General features: G+C 38.0%; 1 long non-coding RNA gene across 1 annotated transcript; it reads left to right on the top strand.

The window, feature by feature from the left end:
• The first annotated feature begins 14659 nt into the window (after nt 1–14659).
• On the top strand, nt 14660–23800 carry LOC130913632 (uncharacterized). The gene is made up of 3 exons (XR_009062793.1): nt 14660–14854; nt 22485–22604; nt 23047–23800. It is a non-coding gene; the product is annotated as an uncharacterized LOC130913632 (long non-coding RNA).
• The last annotated feature ends 209 nt before the right edge of the window (nt 23801–24009 follow it).

Genomic DNA, 24009 nt, shown 5'->3' with positions numbered 1-24009 from the left:
GCCACCTCTGTTGACAGCTATAGGCCTACTGGTTATGTATATATTTTTTCAAATCTCATTTTCTGTGCAAGCATGCAGAGACTGAATGAGGAAATTACATTAAAAAACACAATTACGAATAAATGTGGAATGAATGCTGAGCTATCTGCCAGTTTTATCCAAACGTAGTCATAAAACTGTCACAGTCTTGTCAACACATATACAGTGTTTGTGTCAAAGAGTGTTCAAAGTGACTAGCAATAAACTGGGGGTCTTACGACGACGAAACGGGGAAAAGAAATTAGGGGACTAGCCAACTTGATAAAATCTCTCATAACTATTCAAAACAGGCACTTTAATTTCAGCCTACTTTGCTAGTTTGATAAACAACCGTGTTTTTTGCAGCTATTCATGTCTCCGTGTTGATTTGTCTGTCATTGACAAAATGAGACAAGTCCGAAGGGGGAAGATGAGACACATCAATCAACTGCTGAGCTGACAAGCGACCTTAAAAGTGGATTAATTGCAATTACTTCAGGTGATGTCATTAACCGGGCCGCCTTTGCCCAATCTCCCTGTCAGAGCCGCCCGGGAGGCGCTCGATCCGGTCTCACGAGCCATCTTCAAAATCAGTTTCCTGGAAAACGATTCTGTCATATCACCCATTTCCCCAAGACCTTGCTCTGTGGGGAAGGAGAAAAAAGGAAAGACATGCGCCATCCCACAGTCATTTATCTCTGTAGCAGATGAGGGTGGCGCATATCCTCATTCCAAATGAGCTCCGAGTTATTAGTGGGCTCTTTGGGTGTTTTGTCACTGTCAGAAGCACAGTGAGAATTAATTGTTAAAAGGGTGCCCCTCGTGGGCTACCTTGTGGGCGCATGACATTTTCTTAACCCGAGGGCTTTAATCAAATGCAACGAGGTGCTTTAACAGGAACAACAGGTGCAGGCTGACACTTTATTGGATAGGATTTCCTAACATTTGTATCTTTGGACAAGGCACAAACAGCTTTAATTCTTGCAAACTCGAAACATTTAAGTCCCAATGAGGTTTGGTTTTGAGTTCATACCTAAGTAGGGAGTATAAATGGAGTGAATAACAAGTGTAAATAATAATAGTAATGACACCTTGGATATATATTGTGATTTTTTTTTTGGCGTGATACTCAAAGCACTTGACATTGCATCATTCTTTCACTCCACACATGGTGGTAAGCTACTACTGTAGCCAAAGCTGCCCTGGGGCAGTCTGACAGAAGGGAGGCAGCCATTCTGCCTCATCAGCCCTTCCGACCACCATCCGACCACTCATTCTCTAACTCCTTTCACACAGGCAAGTAGGGTAAAGTATCTTGCCCAAGGATACAATGACATCCGCACAGGTGGGACCTGGAATTGAATCCCCAATCCTTCAATCAGTGGACAACCTGCTGAACCAAAACTAAAATGCAACTCATACTAAAGTGCAAAATAAATAGCAGAAAACATTAAACTTGTGAAGTTGTGTTTTTATAATTCTAACATTCTTTAATTCACAGTTTATGTGCAAAAATAAACACACCTTTTTGTAGGGATCGACTGAGGTAACAGTTAAAGTCAGGTAGCAGATTTCCGCATTTAAAGATTGAGTACAACAAAAAATAAATCAATTTATTGTATTTTCTTGCTTTTCAATTTTTTAAATAAAAGATTAACAGTTAAAGGATAAAAACTGAGTATTTCCTTTGTCTGTTTTTTTTTTTTGTTTTTTGTTTTAACTAAAGACTGTCATAATTATGACTTGACACTGTCATGAGCATTAATGAATGCAGTAGAATCTGGTAAATTTTGTCACCAATTCCCATTTATTTAAAGTCCGCACCTTTTACATCCATTCAAAAGTGACATAATTTGCCAGATGACACTTAATGACATCTGTCATAAGCATTCATTCATCCTCATGACAGTGTCATGTCATAATTATGACTGTCTTATGACACCACTGTCAAATGAAATGAAATGTTACCGAAAATATCAAGAGAGATATTTATTTATTATTTTTTTTTTTTTTAAACACACACAAGAGAATATGTATTATTTTCTTCATTTTATTGTGTTAACTCTCCCAGTCCCATTGATAAACGTCCAAACATGTCTCTTTTCATCCTTGTGCTGTTAATTTGAATTGGTTTGTCACTAGTGAACGTCCAATCAATTTGAACCGGGAGGGGTGGCAGCAACTGAACATTTATTAATTCATTCATTGTGAGTTTGGTGAAACGGCAAGCCATTAAATATGGATCCCTGCACAGACAAGGAAAGTTGGTGTGGGATTAATTAAAGACAACTAAGGGAGTGCACCAAAACACGCAAGTAAAAATACAAAGAAAAGGAGCACAAGAGAACCAAGGGGAAGGCAACGATGGTCGGAAAAGGCAAAGACAAAATGTTAGCAAACACAGTAAGCAAGTGTAACCCCTTTTCCTTTGTCTACTGCAATTTGGAGCTTCGAACTCCCAGACTCTGCGTTGTGTTGTGTTTTAAAATACTTCTAGGAGACGTGGATGGTTTCGCCCTTTAATATCTGCATAAGACACATACACGATGCGAGCTGGTCAGTCTCACAGGCCTCGCTACAACGTGCTTTGCTGATGACAAAATATAACTAAGAATTAAGATCGTTGTGATAATTTATAGCAGTGTTCAGCGAGGAAAGGTTAGCTTCAGATTTAGACCGTGGAGAACTGGAAATAATTTGCATTGTAGCCATATTATTGTTTGTTGTTGCTGTTGAGCTGCCGCCGTGCAGAGTGCTGTTGGATATTCGTGTGCAATTTATTTGAGTGTTGTAAAAAGTGGGTGTTAAACCGAGACTTATTGGACCTTTTAGTTTTCAAATGTGTTTGTGTGTCATTGCGCCGTCCAACTGTGGGGATCAGCATTATAATACACGGGCACTTTTATTTCCAATCCAGAAACTCCAACACATACTGTAGGTGAAATACAATGCTTTGTAGTAGCCTAGTAGTAGTACGTAAACTATCCAGCATGTGTGTGTACGCCTTGTACGGAGGTAAAATGCGAGCATGACAAATTTAGACCAAAACCACTGTTTTTGGATGGGAAAAGCAAATAAGATCCTGAGCACCTTGTGAGTGACTTCCAGCACCCCTGCAAAGGTGTGTTGCACGGCCCTGTCCATACAGCTCAATTAGACTTTGTTCAGACTGGCAGCCAAAATCTTGATTTTTAGCCCATCCAGGAACGGGATGGCTCTTTTGGGGTCTGAACAGTCACAAAGCACAGGAATCTGATTTGATTGAAACCACATACGAGAGGCTGTTTCATATCAGATATAGACAAGATACTTCTCAGCATGAACAGCCCAGATAGTTTTTGACTGTCCATGACGTTGCTTTATCCTGACTGACGCCTTCGTTGCCACAGCAACTTGTCAGCTGTGTCAGTAAAGTGTTTCAATCTGAAAAGGCCCAGATCTGATTTGGACACTTGCTAAAAATAGCCCTAAAGATCAGATTTCAGGGGGAATCCAACTGGAATCAGATATATCTGCAGTCTGAACGCAGCCTTAGAGGCTGGAAGAAAAAAGGAGAACTGAGAAAACAAACAGATATGACAGTGCCAGTGAGCCCTTCCAGTTCAAATAGATCGACATCCTCAGTAGGGGTAAAATATCACTTAATCCAAATGCCCATTCACTGTTTCGGACATTCCCCAGTGCCCCGCACATCAACAAAATGACGCCATAGATCCTTGTCCCTACTCTTCCCTGACCAGTTCTCCGTTCAACCTGTCCACCGCAGCTACTCACACACAAATACTATATTGCTCTCATTTCCTGGAATTCTGAAGAGAGTCGACTTTCTCTCTTCTTTCCCCTCCCCATTCGGTTATTCCCCCTTCTGCTGGCAGCCTTGCAAACAGATTGCCAATAAGTTTGGTGGCAGGCCCCAACAACTTGCCCCTCTTTTCCCCCACCCCCTGCTCGCGCCCAGTAATGGCCTTTCCCAAGAGAGGGAGCTCCTACCTGTCACCGATCGCGCTGCTCTCATAACCCTACCTTGCCCCATTTCGCCTTCCTGCTTCTTCCAATTTTCTGTCACACCATTTACCTGCAGGGACGTAATTTCAGCCCATCTTCAGTGACTAGCAGCCATACCTTAATTTGCTAATTCCACATGGAAAAGCACATAATTATAATGAATTCAGTATCATTTGCATAAATATGCATAAATTAGCTGTCAATACCAATGTAGAAGAGGCAGAAACTGATTTAAGAATATCAATTTTCACCAGGAGCTTGTTACAATTCCAAAAAATTGCACTTTTATATCAATGACATACATAGATTAAAAGTAGTTCTCCAAATAAGTCTTGAGTTTTAATACAAGTAAGAGAACGAAGCAGAGTGCAAACTTCAGCCAAGGTCGGGCAATATTGACATAAAAGTACATTCTTGAAGTGTGGTATAAGCTAATGCAAGACTGCAAGAGTAAATGTGATCCGCCGTCATTAAAATTGAAGCAAAGTTGTTCAGCTGTTGTGATATATTATCAACAGCAGTCAGTAAAAAAAACATTTGAAGGTACTGCGTGGAATTTTTTGTATTGATTTAAAATACTTTTCTACTTATTTTTCTAAACATTGCCGAGACTAAACATTGGGAGGTTTCACAATAATATTGCCGAGGTGGTATTCAAGGTGCCTAATTCAATTAAGGAAAATTAATTTAATCTCATTAATTGGTCATAACAATGCATTTCAATAACCTATGTAGTTTTTGTGAATGAGTGAAAATGGGTAGCCCAATAAGAATATAAATGAAGCCACAATCTCGCCTAATCCATATCAAAGGCCACTGACAAAAATAAGAACTGGAAAGTGATCATAGGCAAATTGCATGTACACACTGGATTCTTTCCAATTAACTAGCTTAACCTTGTTGGTTTATAATGATGGAGGCTGATTTTTTAAGAGAAATTAGAAGCTAAAACCCACGATGAACGAGTGCATCTAGATCTTTTTTTGACAGACAAAGATAGCCAAGTGTTGTGGTATTTGTTTTGAGTACAACAAACCCTGTAGTATAAATTTATAAAATGAAAAGACAGGATGCAACAACAAATGTAACAACTAGAAAATGCAATTTCAGAGAAATTGTGATTATTTCTTTGCTGTGATGGTTGGTCTATCCTCAGGTCACTTTTTGAGGTATTTTGAGGCATTTCGGAGTCACTTACTGTAGACATTAGCTAACTTCTTGTTGATTTCGGGGCATTTCAGAGTCAATTCCTGTTGTTTTGGGGACATTTCAGGGTCACTACCTGCTGATTTAGAGAAGTTTCGGCGTCACTTTCTGTTGATATCGAGTCACTTCCTGTTGATTTGGGGGCCTCTTGGGTCACTTACTGTTGATAACAGGTTACTTCCTGTTGTTCCGGTGGCAATTCAGGGTGTTTCTGTTTGATAACGGGTCACTTCCTGTTGATCGTAGGTCACTTCCTGTCAGTGGAATGGCAAATAGGGCCATTGGAAATGAATTGGAAAGTTTTTGGCAAAATAAAGAACATTTATAGAAAATAGAAAATTAACAATATTAATAATGTGCTTCGATATCCTGATTTTTTTTTTTTTATGTGTAATTGATGTGATTAGGATAAAAACTGTAACACAAGTAGCATTTTGAAATTTCACTTTTTCTTTTTTGATGTGTCAAACGAAAGAGCCTTCGTCACACGAAAATTATTAAATTTCAAATCACGACACACTTGTCCCCCAGTTTTTGTCCAAATCACATCATTTCCACATCAAAAAAAATGCAGGACGCTAAAGAAAACAAACATTCTCTACAGTTTTTGCCAAAAACGTACAGTTCAGCCGTAAACTGCCCAAATTAAACCCATTCATTTCTAACGGGCAAAATTTCCCATTCATTTCCAATGGCCCTATTCACCATTCCAATGGCACAAAAAATCCTATTCACTGCTATTGATTTCCAACCCAGACTTTGAAAACCTCCAAACATATCTCTATTGGTGGTCTATTGTGATTTTTGACCAAAAACTTTCCACTAAAGCCCACAAACATATCTCTGTAGGTGGTCTATTGTGATTTTTGACCAAAAACTTTCCACTAAACCCATTGATATTCGACCTGAATCCTCGATTCCATTGATGCCTAATTACATCCATGCCATTGATGGCTATGTGCTTCCATGAGCACAAATGCCCCAAAATCAACAGGATGTGACCCAGAAATACTTCAAAATCAACAGGAAGTAATCTCATATACCAGCCATTACAGCAAAGCCACCATTGCAATATCTCCAGAAATGGCATTTTTTAGTTTTCAGAAATAAAGTTCTGTAGTCTCGGTATCATGAACGTGTTTACCATAATTCCCAGAGCTGTTAAAAGAAGCAAACAATGTGCATATTTTGTTTCGTCCCTGCCATATTATTGGAGTCAAAAGGTTCTCAAGGTTTCAAATGTCGATATTGATTGCACAGCCACTGTGTGTGGGTTATTACAGAAACGCACTTAAATGTCCTCTAACCTTTCACGTACTCTGCCTGCCTCTCACTTGCACTGTCAATGGCGATTGAATCATCTCGATTACCCTTTTGCCAGAATGTGTCAGATACCGGCTAGGGGTGTAAAGCAATTGTGTGTGCGCTTTTCTCTGTGAGAGAGGAGATTGATTTTCTGAGGCTGACACGATCAGTCCTTAAATTCACTGTATGAATTGCCATTTTTTAATGAGACACTTTTTACTTATGTTGGCCTGCACATAAGGAAAAATACACAGAGTGCAGGGTTCGTACACTTTTTCATGGCAAAATTCAAGCACTTTTTCAGGACTTTCGAGGCCAATTTTCCCATTTTTCCAGTACCATTTAAACAATGTTCCAAAGTTTTTTTTTTCTTCTTTTTTTTTTTTTTAATGTTGAACCTTCTCACAAGTACGCAAACATCGTCAAAAAAATGTTCTACGACCTCGGAGGTTAAAAAAAGGTGCGTTCCAGGCAGATGTAAGCATTTTGTGGCAAACTCTGAACACGTCCTATAGCAGAGGTGCTGGCGTAGTCATAGCATTCTGTTTGGTGGAGGGAGACACACATGTCACAGCCAAGGAAACATTAATAAATGTGCTTTCTTGGAAGTTTGGCACACTCGAAAAAAGGGTCTCATGCCTCCATTTGCTAAGCTAAATGAGATCTTGATGTCCATTTGTGTGAAATTGTAGTTCACAACAACAACAAAAAACTATTTCGTCCGTGCCGAAACTAGTAAAGCTTTCTACCGGGCCACTATGGCCGTCATAGGCAGAGAATGCCTGGCAATGAGTTAATATTGAAGCATTTCATGTCATTTCCTGTTGATTTTTTATTTTTATTTTATTTCCTTTCTGGGGCATTAACAGGTCATTTCTTGTTTATTTTCGGGCATTTACAGGTAACTTCCTGTTAATTTTGGGTTACTGAAAAGGAAGTGAATCAAGAATGTCCCCAAATAAAATAAATCAGAAGGGACTCCAACTCAACAGGAAGTGATCTGTAAATGCCCCACAATAAACAGAAAGTGATCTGTAAAGACTGACTTAAAATGCTCTGATTTCAGTGTCAATGACAGTGCTAGACATCCAATCCATTCAAAATGAATTGGATTTCTAGCGCCGTCACTATCATTCAGTGAGGTAACGTGCTCTAATGGAAGATTTTGGTGGCAAACTGTTGGTTCCTTCCTTTTTTTTTTTTTAATTTTTTTTTTTAAATACTGACACCTTTTTAAAACGATATATGGATTCTTGGTTGAAGCATATCGATAACTATGAGGCTTAAAAGTATACCTCACAATATGATCCGATTTGTGATACAAGGCTCAAGATAAAAGATCTCACGATTATGGCGATACAACATTTTTCGATACATGGGTCAGGAAATGATTTTAGGATATTCTACAAAACAACTAAAAATACGAAAAACAAGCTCTTTTCATCCCTCCCATTTCAAACGGATTGGATGTCTATCAGACCCGTGCCGCCCATGAGGCGATTTAGGCAACCGCCTAAGGGCGCACCAGCGTCCAAAAAGGCAACAAGAAAGATATTCAAATAATATTTGATGATGGCATGTCTACATACAATTTCTTCGCAATTTTTGATTCAATATGTATACACATCTACGATATGTTGACACTAGGTGCGTAACAATTAATGTGGATCACTAAATCGATTTGCCAAGCACAGTTCAACGTAATTCGATCAAAATCCATAATGATTATATTTTTGGTATGCCTTTTTGTATTTTAAAAAAAAATCATCAACAAAATTGTCACACACATTAAAACTGATTTGTAATTTTAACAAATTGTAACTCCAAACCGGAACTGATTGTGTTAAATGTCTATTTCATTTTGTATTAAATCAGTCGAAGGCCTTTGAATGGAATCGTCACAGAATATCGCATCATATTCCAAAGAATACAAGGAAAAACTATTTGCCACCCTCAAAAAGTTCCGCCCACCTCTTGGCGTCCTATAAAAATATTTTCACAGATCCACCCCTACTTTCTCCTCCTCACATCGATGAAGCAGCCTAGCATCTGACATCTACAGTGCTATTAAAGGGCAAGTATTCATTTGTGTTTCGGCAGCTAATCTTGAATTGCCTCAACGTTTTTTTTTTTTTTTTTCTTTCATGGATCGCTGTACATTTGTAAATCCATCAAGGGGACAGGTACGCTGCAGCTGTTGGCCTACTTCTTCACGGGATCTGTGACTAATTCAGTGCTCAACAATGTAATACAGAAAAAAAAAAAAAAAGCAACGGAAAGTTTTCTGTGCACAACGAAGAATGTGGTTATAACTCTAACTTGTTACGCTCAGATACTCACAGGCAATCCTCAACTGTATGTATTTAGCTCTCATCCCTTGACTGCTTTTCTCAAACTCCCACTCATAGCCTATTTTTCACCATTGCATCACTTGTTTTTTCAGTTCTCGCCCTGCACTCATAATTGGTGCAATTAACCAGAAATATCTTGAAATGCCAGGTGGTTCTCCAACATAAGAGAAGAGCACAGTCTTTCCCCCTCAAGACAAAGAAATAATTGCTGTGGAAAACTCCCATTTACCGAATTCCTGTGCCAGCGTAGAAAGTAGACAAGTTATACTTTGCTGATGCGGCTATACAGAAAGATTTTAACTGATATATTTTTTAAATGGGTTAGTAAAAAAATGAAAAACCCAGTAAGTGTGTTTGTATGTGCAAAAATCATTTTTTAATTGGCAACTTTAGTTTTAATTAATAGTGGAGTTGACTATTTAAACGATATCCCAATGTTTTCCAACTCCAAAATCCAATATCAAACTGATACCAATAAATGCGGTCAGGTACTTAACATATTATTTCTACTTCTATTATGATCCCCACTACTCATTAGTTGAGTATTCTTTTCAGCTAATACTTTTTTACTTGTACGTGAGTAACTTTATGGATGACCAGTTTTACTTTTACTTGAGTAATATTACTTTTAAGAAGCAACGCTACTCTTACTTGAGTAAAAAATGTTTGGCTGCTCTAACAATCTCTGCCCACTCGATGCTTTAATAATGATAAATGAAACAACTTCATGATTCCATTATTTTTCAGATAAAATTAACATTCTGTGAAAAATAAAAACATCTACAACTAAAGCCATAGAAAAAGTCCCATGTGGAATGTTTTTTTTTCTGAAAATGACATGTGCGTGTAGCCGGTGTTGCATGGATCCCTTGCCCACAACAGGCAGGACTCAAACCAACGCATCTAGCAGGGCATGCGGATGCTCTGACCACCAAGCCAGAAGCCGGGGATACCATCGTTACCATGTCAGCTCACCCACATTAATGCATCAAGAGGGAGGTTTCCACACATCGCACATAACAGACCTTGGCTGATACTACGAAGCCGGTTTTCTGGCTTAGCAGGGTAACTTCAAGAGTAACTTCATCACGTACAGCCTCTCTTCCCAGCTAAGCGAGGCTACAAAAGGTGGATATGTTGGAACCGGGGAGTGTTGGCATGGTAACACACGCCACACGTCAAACCTAGTCGTCTCAGAGTTAAATCTTACTCAACCCCAGGATTCTGATTAACCACGCTCTATTTAAACACCACTCCCCTGCGGACGTGTCCTCTTGACAATGACAGCGTACCTGGACGACCCGTACGAAATTGGCAGGGGCTCTCTTCGGAGGGCACGGGTTTTTGGAGACCACCAGAATCCGCTGGCGTGCCGGGACGATGTTCTCCATGAAAGATATAGATTTTCAGCTGAAGGAATTCCTTTCCTGTGCCAGCTGATCGAGGCAGACATCACTAATGTAACCCGCCGAAGTCAGGGCCTCACAACCGCGTAGATTGTGTGCCTGTCCTTGCTCTCTTTCGCCAGCGGACAATATATGTATTCCATCGGTGACTGAATATCTGTGTAAGAGCACTGTATGCCGTGCGATTCGGAGTGGGGAATGGAAACGCTTCAAATTGATTTTTGAAAATGCTATACAGAAACCTGTGTCGGCTTGCTATATCTAAACGAATGTGGAGCTTCGCTCTCATACAAGAAATATATTTAACGAACTTTTCCAGCATTATTTTGATGTGTAAATGCATTTATAATAATCATAAAAATATGTAGACTATTTAAACGTTGAGAAAACTTGCGTTTTTTTTCTGCAAACTCAAAGAGATTAAAATAAATGTCAAATCCACTGATAAAACAGACACACAAATTTAAAAGACATAAATGTTTATTGAATATGCATCTTACAGTCTTGTTTAACTGTGAGAATTTGTTACAAAAGATGGGCTTTAATTTATTATCATTATGCACAAGCTTTGTGGAATCACACAAAACGCAACCACGCATCGCATCCCCACATTTCCTTCTTCTACTGAGTCCTCACAAATATAACATAAAATTTCGGGGGGGTTATCAGGCTCGGGCGTACAAATCAAGTTAATTGATTGGGCTGGGTCGGGCTGGATTTTTTTAGGCCCAATCTAACCTTTACTCTGAAGATGTTCAAAGGACATACATATTCATACAGTCGATGGGACTAAACATACAATCATCCTGCTTCATGTGGTGATGCATGATAAATTATTTCTTACAGTTAACGTACCAAATCTTATTTTATTGTCTTGAGAGCAGGCTTTATTTCTTTTCATGGACATAAGTAAACTGGCATATTGAGGCATTCATGAATCACACGATCTGTAATTCGCTGCCAACAGACCAGTCGCGCTCTACTAGCTGAAGCGGTGTTGGATTTCACGGTGAGGGTGGATTTTAATTCCTCATAACGCCGCATGATTACCGCTCATTCCTCCTCCTCTGTGAAGTAAGGTGCCCGTGCCATCGTCCCAATTAGTGTTTGACTCTGGTCTCCGCCCCCTTTTATGTGAACGCGCAGTAACTCTGGGTTGACACAGGTTCGACTAATCAACCACATAATCAGCGTCGTAGCATCGATTGACCACAAGCTAGATAACCAGGTTTTGTCAAATCCGGTTACCCGCTGGTAAATAGGATTACTTCTGGGGAAGTTGAACTCCGTTTGTAGTACAGGCCAATGCAGGTACCCATTACAAGTAATCAGGGAGAGAACAGTAAACGTGTTTGTGTAACATTAAGAAGGGTACTCATTATGCCTGTGTAATTTGGACATTGATGTCGCTAGAGGGTTGTGGGGATTTTCATTCTGTTTTATTAAAAAATATTTTTTCTCTACAGAGGAAGTCGTCTTTCTTGCTGGCCCCATCCTAGTATAAACTACTGTACCCTTCTCTCAACTCACTTAAAATTTTCACTCTCCAAACCCCCTCCAAAGAATCCAAAATGTCACATGATTGCCACTCTCCAGCCAGAGATATTGATAGACAGTAGCGAGCTGTCAAACTGCACAGCAAATCTAAAGCACTCTCTGAAGCAATCACGTTGTACAGCTGGCCAGCAAGGCTTCGGACGTCATCATTTTCATAACGTCCCCTATATGAAGTGAGCCTCGGTACGCGCTTTGCGGAAAAGACACACGCTTCGAAGACTTGGTTTATCTCGTGACATCACAAGTTATTTGTCATGTCATGAATGTTTTTGTAAATATGGTGAATTGTTGTCTAACCTTTGTATATACTCACTTTTGCACTTTGGATTGTCACAGAAGACTGCCTGTATGCTGGTTGGGAATGTCATTATGTAAAACAACTGTCATACTGCTTCAGTTGCCGTTCTTTGTGAGCAAGAGCCCCGCCACAATTTGGGAGCATTTCGGCTTCACTTACTGTTGATTTTGGTGGCATTTCAGGGTCACTTCCTGTTGATTTGGAGGCATTGTGGGAATCAATGCAATAAAAAAATCAGCTCTTTAAGAGAAATTAGACTTGAAGATGCTTGTTTTTATTTTATTTCATTTGCTCTGATCGGGAGGTTCAAATCAACTTCCATGTTAATGTGCATATGTTAGGTGTTGGCATTTGACCTCTCAGCCAAACACCGCTTTTGTGTGTTTTGCAACCACTATCTGACTCCAAGGACACTACTTTTGATCATCCAAAGAATAGCTCTAACAACAACTTTCCACAAAGCAGACCATTTAATCCAAGTCGAGAACAGTAAAAATAACGAGAACAACAATAAAAACTGTCAGGACAACAGAGGGAGAAAACTGGGTCCATGGTCCCATTCTAGCAGCACACATCACAGCATCTTGGGAAGTGATGACTTCTGACGGAAATGTTCAGTCTTTTTTAAGGTACCAGGAGGCAGATCAGAGGGGCTGTCGGGGCGGTGCCCTGGGATGCCGCCAGTCTTGGATCGGGCAGAAGAGTTTGTGTTGTCGGGGCAACGCTGATTATTTTCTGTCAGCATCAGCCTTCAGTGGGCTGACTCGGCACATGAAGTCATCTTAGAACTATCTATCCGTCCAATTTCATATGGCGAGGGTGTGGCATGGATCGTCAGCTATCAGCATACTGGCCTGTTCTTAATACTTATTCATTTTTTCCATAATGGGCTCTTTAGTCTGCCCACACAAAAAATCTTTTTCATGCACTAATATTTTAGATAGTTGTAATGTCTGTATTTTATCATGTACTAAAACAATAGAAGCAGGCATGTCAACAATTATCGATTAGCATGTTAGCAAAAACACCATTTCCCTTCATAGGCTATGTATTTACTTCCTAATAATTAAAAAAACTGGTGTTACTGGTGTTTTTTGTTAACTGTTATTTTGCACATCATTGAAGAAGAACTATAACGTATGAAAATCAGTCTCTCATGTATGCCTTGTTAGAGTAAGTGTAATGCAGTAGCCTAATGCATGTGGAAGACCTGTTTTGTTTCGTTGTGTGTTATAGCTATATCTGTGCCCAAAACCTTTTTTTGGTCATTTGTGGTTTTAGGAGGTTTGGACTCCCTCCGCCGCCCACACCACCCCTTCCCCAAAAAAATCTGGCTCCGTGGTGACCTTAATGTCAGGGAGGTCTGGCAAGAAATTCCAGCCACTTTTCACCCCTGATACTTCAACATTAACCAAAGTTATATGTTCCTCACGTATCTATAATTCATTTTATGTGCAGAGTTAGAGTACTTTTGACCTGCACGTAATCCTTTCTGCAGCGCATTAAACCTCAAAATCTCTAAGGTTTTTGGTCGGAGTGAAGTAAGAACCAATGAAGGGTTTAAAAACCACAAATCAGTATGTTATTGACTCCACTTCCTACTAATTTCTAGTTTTTCTGTTATTCCCCAAACCTCGAGTCTTCTCAGTAGCACTAACCGGCCCTCCAGGCTTCTCAATTCCCCCTACTCATCCTTTATTCCCGATAATGGTTTCAACCACCAAGGTCTTCATGACCTCAAGAGGGCTCTCAGGATCAGACAGCTCCTGCTTGGCTTGCATTTCAGCCACAGTAACTCGGATGGCTTATCCGTTTCATTTTTATTGAATGGATGAAGGTTTCCTCATACCCTTGGGCTCCAAGGAGGGACGCCCATATGCTGGCGTTGGGGAGGTTTTTATGCTGACTGAAGGAACATGCTAGATCCCTTACAGTGAGGGGATGACATGGCCACATGCTGTACATGAAAGCAACTACATATTTGTAATAGGCGACACTGGTCCTTTTTGTGAAAAAAGAAGCACTTGTGAGATAGACAGTTAGGTTAGACATGTTCAGACACAGTTTGGAAAATTTTTGGCTTGAACTGCATCCAAAATGGATTTCAGATCTAACATTTAAGATTTGATTGTGTTACATTTCTCAAATGAAAAAAACCCAAAATGTTTTAGGTGAACAAAACATGAAAACAACTCAACAATAAAAATGGCAGACAACACAAAGAGAGATGTTGAAAGCAAAAGGTATATTTTTGTGGAGTTTACTCGAAATGCTGGCAATTGATCGCTTTAACAACACTAAAATCCAAAACACAGAGACCAAAACACAAACTAGTAGTGATGGATGAAATGAACTGAGACTGAAGTGTGGGCCGAGCCTAGGGTTTTCAAAAACAGATTTGTCCCCTATTCAGAAACAAAAGTACGCTTTGTCCCGTATTGAGCTTTGAAAGGACACGCTTTGTACTGTATTATCATGAAAGTCGAAAAGTGTCTTATTTGTAGAACGAATGAATATCAGTATGGTGCTTTACAAGAGTATGCAGGGAAATTCATTCCCCCACTTTTCCTGCTTTTTGACCTGACCTGGCGAAACAATGACAGTATGAAATCCCACTCGTCTCATTGGTCCAGGTACTGTCGCTTGCCATGATGATAATGGAAGACAACATAAGAGTTTGGGCGATAAGAGGTTTGAGTGAAACACGAGTAAGTAGCTTGTTCAAAATTATGATTTTTTTTTTCTTGTTCTTCTACTTGTACTTTATTTTCACTAATTGCATATGTGTGTGTTCTCACAATTTAATTTGTATTACCGCATTATATTTGGAGTGACTATTTGCAAAAATGTTATTGCTGAGGTGTCTTTGAATGCACCTAACTTGTTAAAAAAAAAAAGTTTACCTCAGAGATTAAAATATTTTTAAAAAGTGCAAATTTAAAGAATATATAAATGAGACAACACACACACACGCACACACACAAAAAGCTAAGCACTTTAAGGGTTAAATTATTTTAATTTCAATTATTAGATTATTTTAAATTAAGCAGGACAGATATTCAATTTACTTTTTTTTAATTAAAAATACATAGCTGATTGTTGTGGTTCCATGTGCTTAAATCGCTCAAATACAGTATGTACCTAATTAATTCAGGTTTGATTAAAATGATTATAATGTTATAACAATTTATTAAAAAAAAAAAAAAAAACTTTTCACGTGCAACACAATAATTCAAGGGTGACGTTATCGAGTCGGCCTGTGTAGGTACACAGTCAGCTTCGGGTTGCACAAACTGTTCGGGTTGAGGATGTCAGAACAATGCTTGAGTTGCACAAAGTGGCGGCCCCGAGCGATTTTATCACTTTTAAAATAAAAGTGTTTTTAGACTCCCTCTTTTTAACGGTGGAAACAAATGTCGATGTTAAAATAACTTCCGAGCTACTGTGACAAAAGCAATAAAACAACAAAAATGAACACAATGAAAAAGAATCCTACAAAGTATTTCATAATTAGTCAAATTTATTTTTCGAACAGATCATGTGTCAAAGCGACCGTATGTCGAGGTACCACTGTTTATATGAATTTAAAATAAAGACCTAGACGGTAAAATGTTGTCTATAAAAGTCGTAAAGCAATAAAACAACCAACAAAAATTAATGAAATGAACAAGAATCCTACCAAGTGTTTCATAATTAGTCTAAATTATTTTTCGAACTGATCATGTGACTATCACCTTAGACCCTAACCCTATTATTGTTGACACTGCATTTCAGGGTTATCATGTTTTGCCCCTCTCCCACAAAAAATAAACTCCGCCTATGTTCAGGAATTGGTTCGCTGGTTTGGGTTAGAGTGTACTTTGCATGTGCATTTTAAAAATTTCCCTTGGGGGTGGGGGGGGTGACACAATGTCCTGTGACTCCATAAAACGAGTATTCACAAATTTAGGTTTACATAATCCACTAGCTCTCTAATTTGTGCTCTTTTTCTTGCCTTGAAGCTAGTTCTTTTAGGCAGATACTGATGTACAAATTCTGTCCTCTTAAGTTACTTGATAACAACTCTAATGTCAGGCTATAATGAAGACCTATATGGAACTCAGTAACAATGAAATCAAGTTTATTTTTTTTCCTCAGGAATATGAATAGTATTTTACAGGGTTGCCACACCTCAGCAAACCGACACCATTATAAACGCTAGCATCTTTAATGGACCAACACCACCGTTCAAAATGTCTGGCGAGCAATAAAGCTGTGGAGGAGCGTGTTAGGCTAACGCTCAGAGTGCTGTGCTTACATTAATCAACAGAGACATGACTAAATGGACCATGATACCGTTTCCTGAATGGAGGTGCAAACAAATCTATGTTACAAAATGCCTGCAGCTGCTGACCTGATCTGAGATGGCAGAGCAGTGAGAAGAAAATAAAAAAGCAACATGACAAATTTATATGTTGATCAAGGACACACGAACACTAATACTGTAGGGGTCCTGGCGTAGGGTGTGTGTCTATGTGCAGACACAATCCTTATTCATTTATAAGCTCTTTAAATGAATCTAAATGCTGCAACCAGCACCTACTATGTTGGTTTCAGCAGTTGAAGCAGCACCACACCTTTGATCCGTTCGCTAATGATGTGCCATACAATATGTCAAGAGCGAGGATTTCAAAGCACTGCATAAATACTCAATTGGCTATTTCGTAACAATAACTAATGACCCCAAAGGAGGCAATTACACTAGAGGGGAAAAAAGGGTCCAAGCACATTTTTCAGCCAGAGTGGTTCATAATTAGTATACCTAATATTTTTGCCAATATCAGATACAGTTGGTAGTTAGACCACAGCAGAGTTCAATAATAGCCGCAATAAAACACCCCATTGGCAAGACTATATTGTACTGTCAGAACTCTTATGTGGACAAAATTGCTGTTTTTTTATTCCTCTAGTATGGCTAATGAAGCTCCAATATACAAAGTACAAATACTATAACTAAAGAATCATGAACGATGATCGCAAAAAAAAAAAAAAAAATGCACTCTTCTGATGTATTTGTCATTGTCATAATGAATTTTTGTCTGGTAATAGTTTCTGTTAATATTGGCTGATAAAACAAATTGAAATAATATCAGAAAATATCAGTTTTGCACCAATATGTATGCCAGGTTATATAAATAAATGTAAAATCCTGCAGCCTTTGTGCATGGGATTGTCACAGTTTAGCACAGCAGCTGTGCTTATAGTGACCTCTAGATGTATCCAAACTAAAGTGACTGGGATTTGTTAACTGAGGGAAGACACTAATCACTCATGGTGCTCAAATAAAATGGAACTAATAAAAAATAATGATAAATTCATCACAAATAACTACTGCGTCATCAGAAAGAAATACTCAATAAGAAAAATAAAAAAAGCACATAGCATATTTTTCAGATTATAAGTCACTTCTGAGTATAAGTCAAGTCAGCCAAAAAATTAAGAGGAAAAAAATATATTTATGTCGCACCGTAATATAAATCTCATTTTTGGGGAAAATTTGTATGATAAAGTACCAAGAACAATGAGAACAGACATGTCATCTTGAAAGGCAATTTAAAAAAAAAAAAAAGCATTGTTCAAGCACCTATGTGCGAACTCGTTCCTCTAACTTTGACCACCCAGCTTTTAACCCATAATTAGCTATATTTTATTTATTTTTATTTATTTATTTATTTATTTATTTATTTATTTTTTTTGCTTTATTTCAGCAAGAGTAACCTCTGCATTTCACCAGTCCCTTACAAGGTTCTTGCTAACTCCAGACTTTCTTTCTGCTGCTCGATTACCATTTCCGGCTGCATATTTATTTATATATACTTGCAGATTGTAGTCCGAAGAATATGATTTTTTTTTTCGGTGCCATTTTGTCCAGCCCTTCTCAGTTATTTTTTATTTGTTTTTATGAATTGCCGCCAACATTGAAACACAGGCTTTGAGCGCCCTTTTGCGGTTTAGGGTGCAAATAACACGGTAAGTGTAATTAAAATCCCAGCAAAATGCATCTTGGGAATTGTCATTGCAGTGGCATGTCCTATGGTTACCTGCCTGTATTTGTAATGCTTTGGTCACCTCATAGTGGCTCTTTGGGGTAACTAGTGTCAACATAATTTGTTTGTTAACTGTTCCTTTTATTTAATTATGGACATTTTGGCTCATTTGAATTATTTCATTTATATAGGACATTATTTTGGTATTTTCTCTATAACTTTACTTGAAGTTTTTCTCTTATTTTTTTTTACGGAATATATACAGTGGGGAGAACAAGTATTTGATACACAGTCAATGGGAAAACCCATTGGCAGTGTATCAAATACTTGTTCTCCCCACTGTATATATATATTTTTTGTAAACCTGGAAGTTGTTACATTTATCATTATTAAAGCATGCAGTGGGGCATCACTACACAATTAGCATAAATAATAATGTTAAGTCTACAACCGAATATATTGCATCGGTTTGATTTCAGGATCGGATTTTTGGAGATGGACAATATCGGGATATCAGTTATTGGTTAAAAAGTCATTATAGGACAACTCTAGTTATAATATTTTTTTCATAGGGGGGTCATAACATTTTTGCTAGGCCATCAAAGCCTTCTCTCCTGGCATATTATTATGAGCACTGATGTTAATTGCTTTACTTCCAACAGTGCAGTGTTGTTTTTGTCAGCCCTTTAAATTTTCGTCGTCTTCTGGACGAAAATACTTATTAGTCTTAGTCGTATAATATTAGTCATTTCAAAATGAGTCGACTAGTTTTTGTTGACGAAAACTCAAACTATTTTCGTCTACTTTTCGTCAACAATTACTCAAACTAATTTTGTCTGTAAAATTCAAAAGTTTTAGTCCAAAAATAAATAAAGGGTTTCCAAGAATTTCGTATGAATATTGACAGACGGGCACATATTGTAGCTGTTACACGAACAAAGCCAACTTTGTGATGGTAATACGCACTCAGTAGGAAAACTCTCAATTATTTTCAATTAATTATACATATCTGGACACTATGAACTGTTTGGGGGAAAAAAAAAGTTGTGCAAGAGTTTAACCACGCTAAATGCTAATGCTAACCCAAATTTTATGCTAACATTTCGTGTTACATTTAGTGTGTGATGATCACTCAGCACAGACCTTTAAAGGCTAAAACAACATTACATATTCTCTCGTTCCAAGATGACATGTGTTTTTAAACACCGGTGAGTGAGTGGGCAGGCGTAGAACGTTACATGAGCGACACAACCAAACACTGCTGCAGTGCAGAGTAACGTCAAATATAATAAGGAAATGTCACATATGGAAATTATGATGCATTTTGGTCTTGTTCTTGTCTCGTCAGGCATAAACTGGCATTCGTCTCGTTATGTTTCAGTTTCCCAAGACATGTTTTAGCCCGTTATCGTCTCGTCATCGTCATGAAAAAAGTTGTTCGTCGAGGAAATATTTTCGTTATCGTCATCATTTGCAAAAACAACAATGAAACAGTGTATTATCCGAATCTTCAGCTTTTCGTCGTGTGCATATTCAGATGGTTTGATAAGCTCAGTCAGGGTTCAGCTTTTATGTTAGTATTATGAACACCCAAGATGTTTTTCCCTGCCACATTTAAAGGTTTTTAACAATTTCAACATGGTCTATGTTAAGCCTGAACGACAGATCATTTAAACATTGCCATCGCGATGTGCACATGCGCAATAGTCCCATCGCAAGGACGTGCAATAGTTTATTTTAAGCTTTTAATGCTTATTGCTTTGCTTCATGCTTTCCCTGTCCCGAGCTGATCGCCTATAGTGTCACTGTCGCTCCCTCCCTCTCCCAGCTCTTTGTTCCTCTATCAACGTCGTGTTTGATCTTGCCAGAGAAGCGTACTTCAAACGTGCCAAATGTTTCAATAATCGTTTAACTTGTTAGGCACTTGCTGCATGAAGGAAGCCCGCGCTGCAATGAATGTGTGTGCGTGTAAAGACGTTCGAGGGAGCCGGTATTCTGCTGAATTAGTATGCTTTATACACCTGTTGTGTTGTGTTGTGGAAATAAACGCCAGTAGTGATTCTGCAGCCAAGGTAGATAAAAAGAAGCATTTAATAGAGATAGGCATTTTTCAACTACAGTCTTTTAGTCTTGTTTAAAAATGATTCGGTGGGACAGTTATGTTAAAACTGATCAATAACTATTACATTTGAAGAGCTTAAAAAAATATGTATTAAGAAAAAATATATATATATATTAGGGCTGTCGATTAAAATTTTTAATCGAGTTAATTACAGCTTAAAAATTAATTCATCGTAATTAATCGCAATTAATCGCAATTCAAACCATCTCTAAAATATGTCATATTTTTATGTAAATTATTGTTGGAATGGAAAGATAAGACACATGACGCATATATACATACAACATACTGTACATCAGTACTGTATTTGTTTATTGTAACAATAAATCCACAAATGGCATTATTAACATTCTTTCTGTTAAAGTGATCCACGGATAGAAAGACTTGTAGTTCTTAAACGATAAATGTTATAGTCACAAGTTATAGTAATTTTATATTAAAACCCCTCTTCATGTTTTCGTTTTAATAAGATTTGTAAAATTTTCAATCAAAAGTAGAGTTAATATAATAATAAGAAGAATAAAAATAGAGTGAAAAGTTATACGTGTAATTTGCATAGCTAAATTGATATGGAATGCCAGTTTATTTAGCATTGTTGTTTATCTGTGTGTCAGAATAGGGCCTCATTACTATAGACTGAAGTGCTTTTCTTTTTGAGAACATTTTTTTTTTTTGAGAGATAGGAATATATTTTTTTTTGTGCTTTCACTAAACGATACTTATGTTTGTTGCGAAGGAGAAGCTTATGCCAATAAACGGCGCGCCTGTGTCCACTCGCCTTTACTGTATAACATATACAGTGGGAGAACAAGTATTTGATACACTGCCAAAACCCATTGGCAGTGTATCAAATACTTGTTCTCACCACTGTATCTGTACATATCTTACCCAAAATAAAACAAGAGACACATAATTGCCGCTAAAAGAAAGAAAACTTACCGAAATATGTGTGGAGCACAAATAGCAATTTGCATTGCATTGTGAATACAGCATAAACGTCTCACAACTGCTAATTCTCCCACGTTTAGAAGACATAACATGAGTATAGAACGGCGCTGCCCCCAAGCGGCCGGTGGCATTCTCTTCACTCTTAATGTCCATAAACGGTCTCATTGTAATGTTTGAGGCAATATATACGTGATTAATTAAAAAATTAATTAACGCCCGTTAACGCAATAATTTTGACAGCCCTAATATATATATATATATATATAGGGGCTGTCAAACGATTAAATTTTTAATCGAGTTAATCACAGCTTAAAAATTAATCGTAATTAATCGCAATTCAAACCATTTATAAAATATGCCTTATTTTTATGTAAATTATTGTTGAAATGGAAAGCTAAGACACAAGACGGATACATATATATTCACCATACTGTACATAAGTACTGTATTTGTTTATTATGACAATAAATCAACAAGATGACATTAACATTAACATTCTGTTAAAGCGATCCATGGATAGAAAGACTTGTAGTTCTCAAAAGATAAAATTTAGTACAAGTTATAGAAATTTTATATTAAAACCCCTCTTAATGTTTTCGTTTTAATAAAATTTGCAAAATTTTCAATCAAAAAATAAACTAGTAGCTTGCCATTGTTGATGTCAATAAGTACACAATGCTCATGGTGCATAAAATCAGTCGCACCCAAGTGCCAGCAGAGGGAGACAAAAAACACAAGTAACAAGTGGACATGACACTCTGCTGTCATTTTAATCTGTTTGAGCGGGGCATGTGCGTTAAATGCGTCAAATATTTCAGCGTGATTAATGAAAAAAATTAATTACCGCCCGTATACAGTGGGGAGAACAAGTATTTGATACACTGCCAATGGGAAATTCGCAGTGTATCAAATACTTGTTCTCCCCATTGTATATATATATATATATATATATATATATATATATATATATATATATATATATATATATATATACACAGTATATATACAGTATATATACAGTATATACTGTATATATATACAGTGAGGAGCACAAGTATTTGATACACTGTGTATATATATATATATATATATATATATATTATTTTTTTTTAATATCGCAATTTAATATTGCAATATAACGAAAACACCAAAAAAATTGCAGCAATAATTTTTGTCCAATATCGTTCAGGCCTAGTCTATGTTCATTCTCCTTGAAGCTGCTGCCTATTCTGTGTCGACCAGGTGTCTGCCTTCCAGAAAAATGTGACGAAGCCATGTGTCTACATCTGATAATCACATATTCAGTCTGAAAGATGAAGAAGGCTCAAAAAGGTCACGACTAATTAACGGCTTGCATGAGAGGTTTGAACTTTCCAACTTATCCTTTTTTGTGGGAGTGGGGGGTGGATTCTTATCAGTTTGCACATGAGGACTGTCACATTTCATCAGAGAAAGCCTCTCAGATGCCTCCGTTTTCTGCCGAGACATCTCCGTGCACTATAAAGAAGTATTTCATTATAATACATGACATACAGTAACTTAATCAGTAATATTCTCTAAAGAGCATTAAGATCATCACAAGAAGATGAGATGAATGCCTAATTGGCTCCGTGGTACAAGGTCATCAAGCCACCTGAAAATGGGCTACAACTGATTATGATCTTGTTCCACTTAATTTGATTACTGCATTCGCAATTATTTTGATTGCTCGAAGGTGTACGCACACACACACGGGGATTGTCATATTCTATTTTCCTTATGATGAGATTGCACACATGACCAGACACCGTAATTGTCATTACAGAAACGTCCCCATGGTTTCTCTTCTTTCCTCACGTACCCACATGACAAAGAAGACGATGCAACAATCCAGCACTGTCATTTATTAGCATGTAAAGTGCGTGCAGGTGCATAGACGTAACGGAATATTGTAATACCTCAGGTGACGGTGGATCGATTTATGTACAGCTAAATTAACCCAGATGTTTTTATGAAGGCTAGACGATGTTGGGAAGATTGAATTAATTCCTTGTGTGTTCACAAAATAGATTATTGTAATTGTACATGAAAAGTATGTCAATAAAACAGACACATTTGCAATTTCAAACATGGGAAACTTTCTATTGACTTTGGTGCGCATACTGTCAATGAGGCCCTGGTGACTGAATGTAGCCATCTTGATAATGGATTATTTTGTGAGGACCTGTAAGCTTTATATCAGTCGCTTCTAAAGGGTGTCAAATGTTCAAATTTACTTCTTCAAGTACTTACAGTGGCAGAAAAAGCAAATCATAATTTATTGGCAATATAAGCAGGAGCATAGCCATGTATGGTGACAGTGGGGTATTGGTAACGGGTTTAGAGGGATTGGACAAAAATGACCAGCCAGCACTTTACCAGTGACTGTTTGAATTGGTTCACCGATGGGCTGTTGATCACCTCGTCTGGCAATCGATTCCAAGAATCCTGATCGATTCCTGACCCTGATCGAGAAGGCCCAGCGTCTTCGATTTCGCCGAAACCAGCGGGGATTCACCTTCTGTGAGTGCCCGCCTAGACATTGCTTCGGAGCCAGCGTGACGAACAGGCCCCTTGGCACGCTGCATTTGGCGTGCATGATGTTGTACGGCAGGACCAGGTCACCACGAAGTAGCCATCTCTCCAAAAAGAAGAGGTTGAGCACCACCAGTCTTTGAGCCCGTGTACCATGTGGTTAGCAAGGTGTTGGACTCACTCAAGGTGCTTGATGTCCTTGACAAGATAAAGG

This window comes from Corythoichthys intestinalis, chromosome 3, assembly GCF_030265065.1.
Source record: "Corythoichthys intestinalis isolate RoL2023-P3 chromosome 3, ASM3026506v1, whole genome shotgun sequence".
NCBI lineage: Eukaryota > Metazoa > Chordata > Actinopteri > Syngnathiformes > Syngnathidae > Corythoichthys > Corythoichthys intestinalis.
The sequence above is the reverse complement of the archived record's forward strand: the minus strand, read 5'-3'. Positions and strand labels throughout refer to the sequence as shown.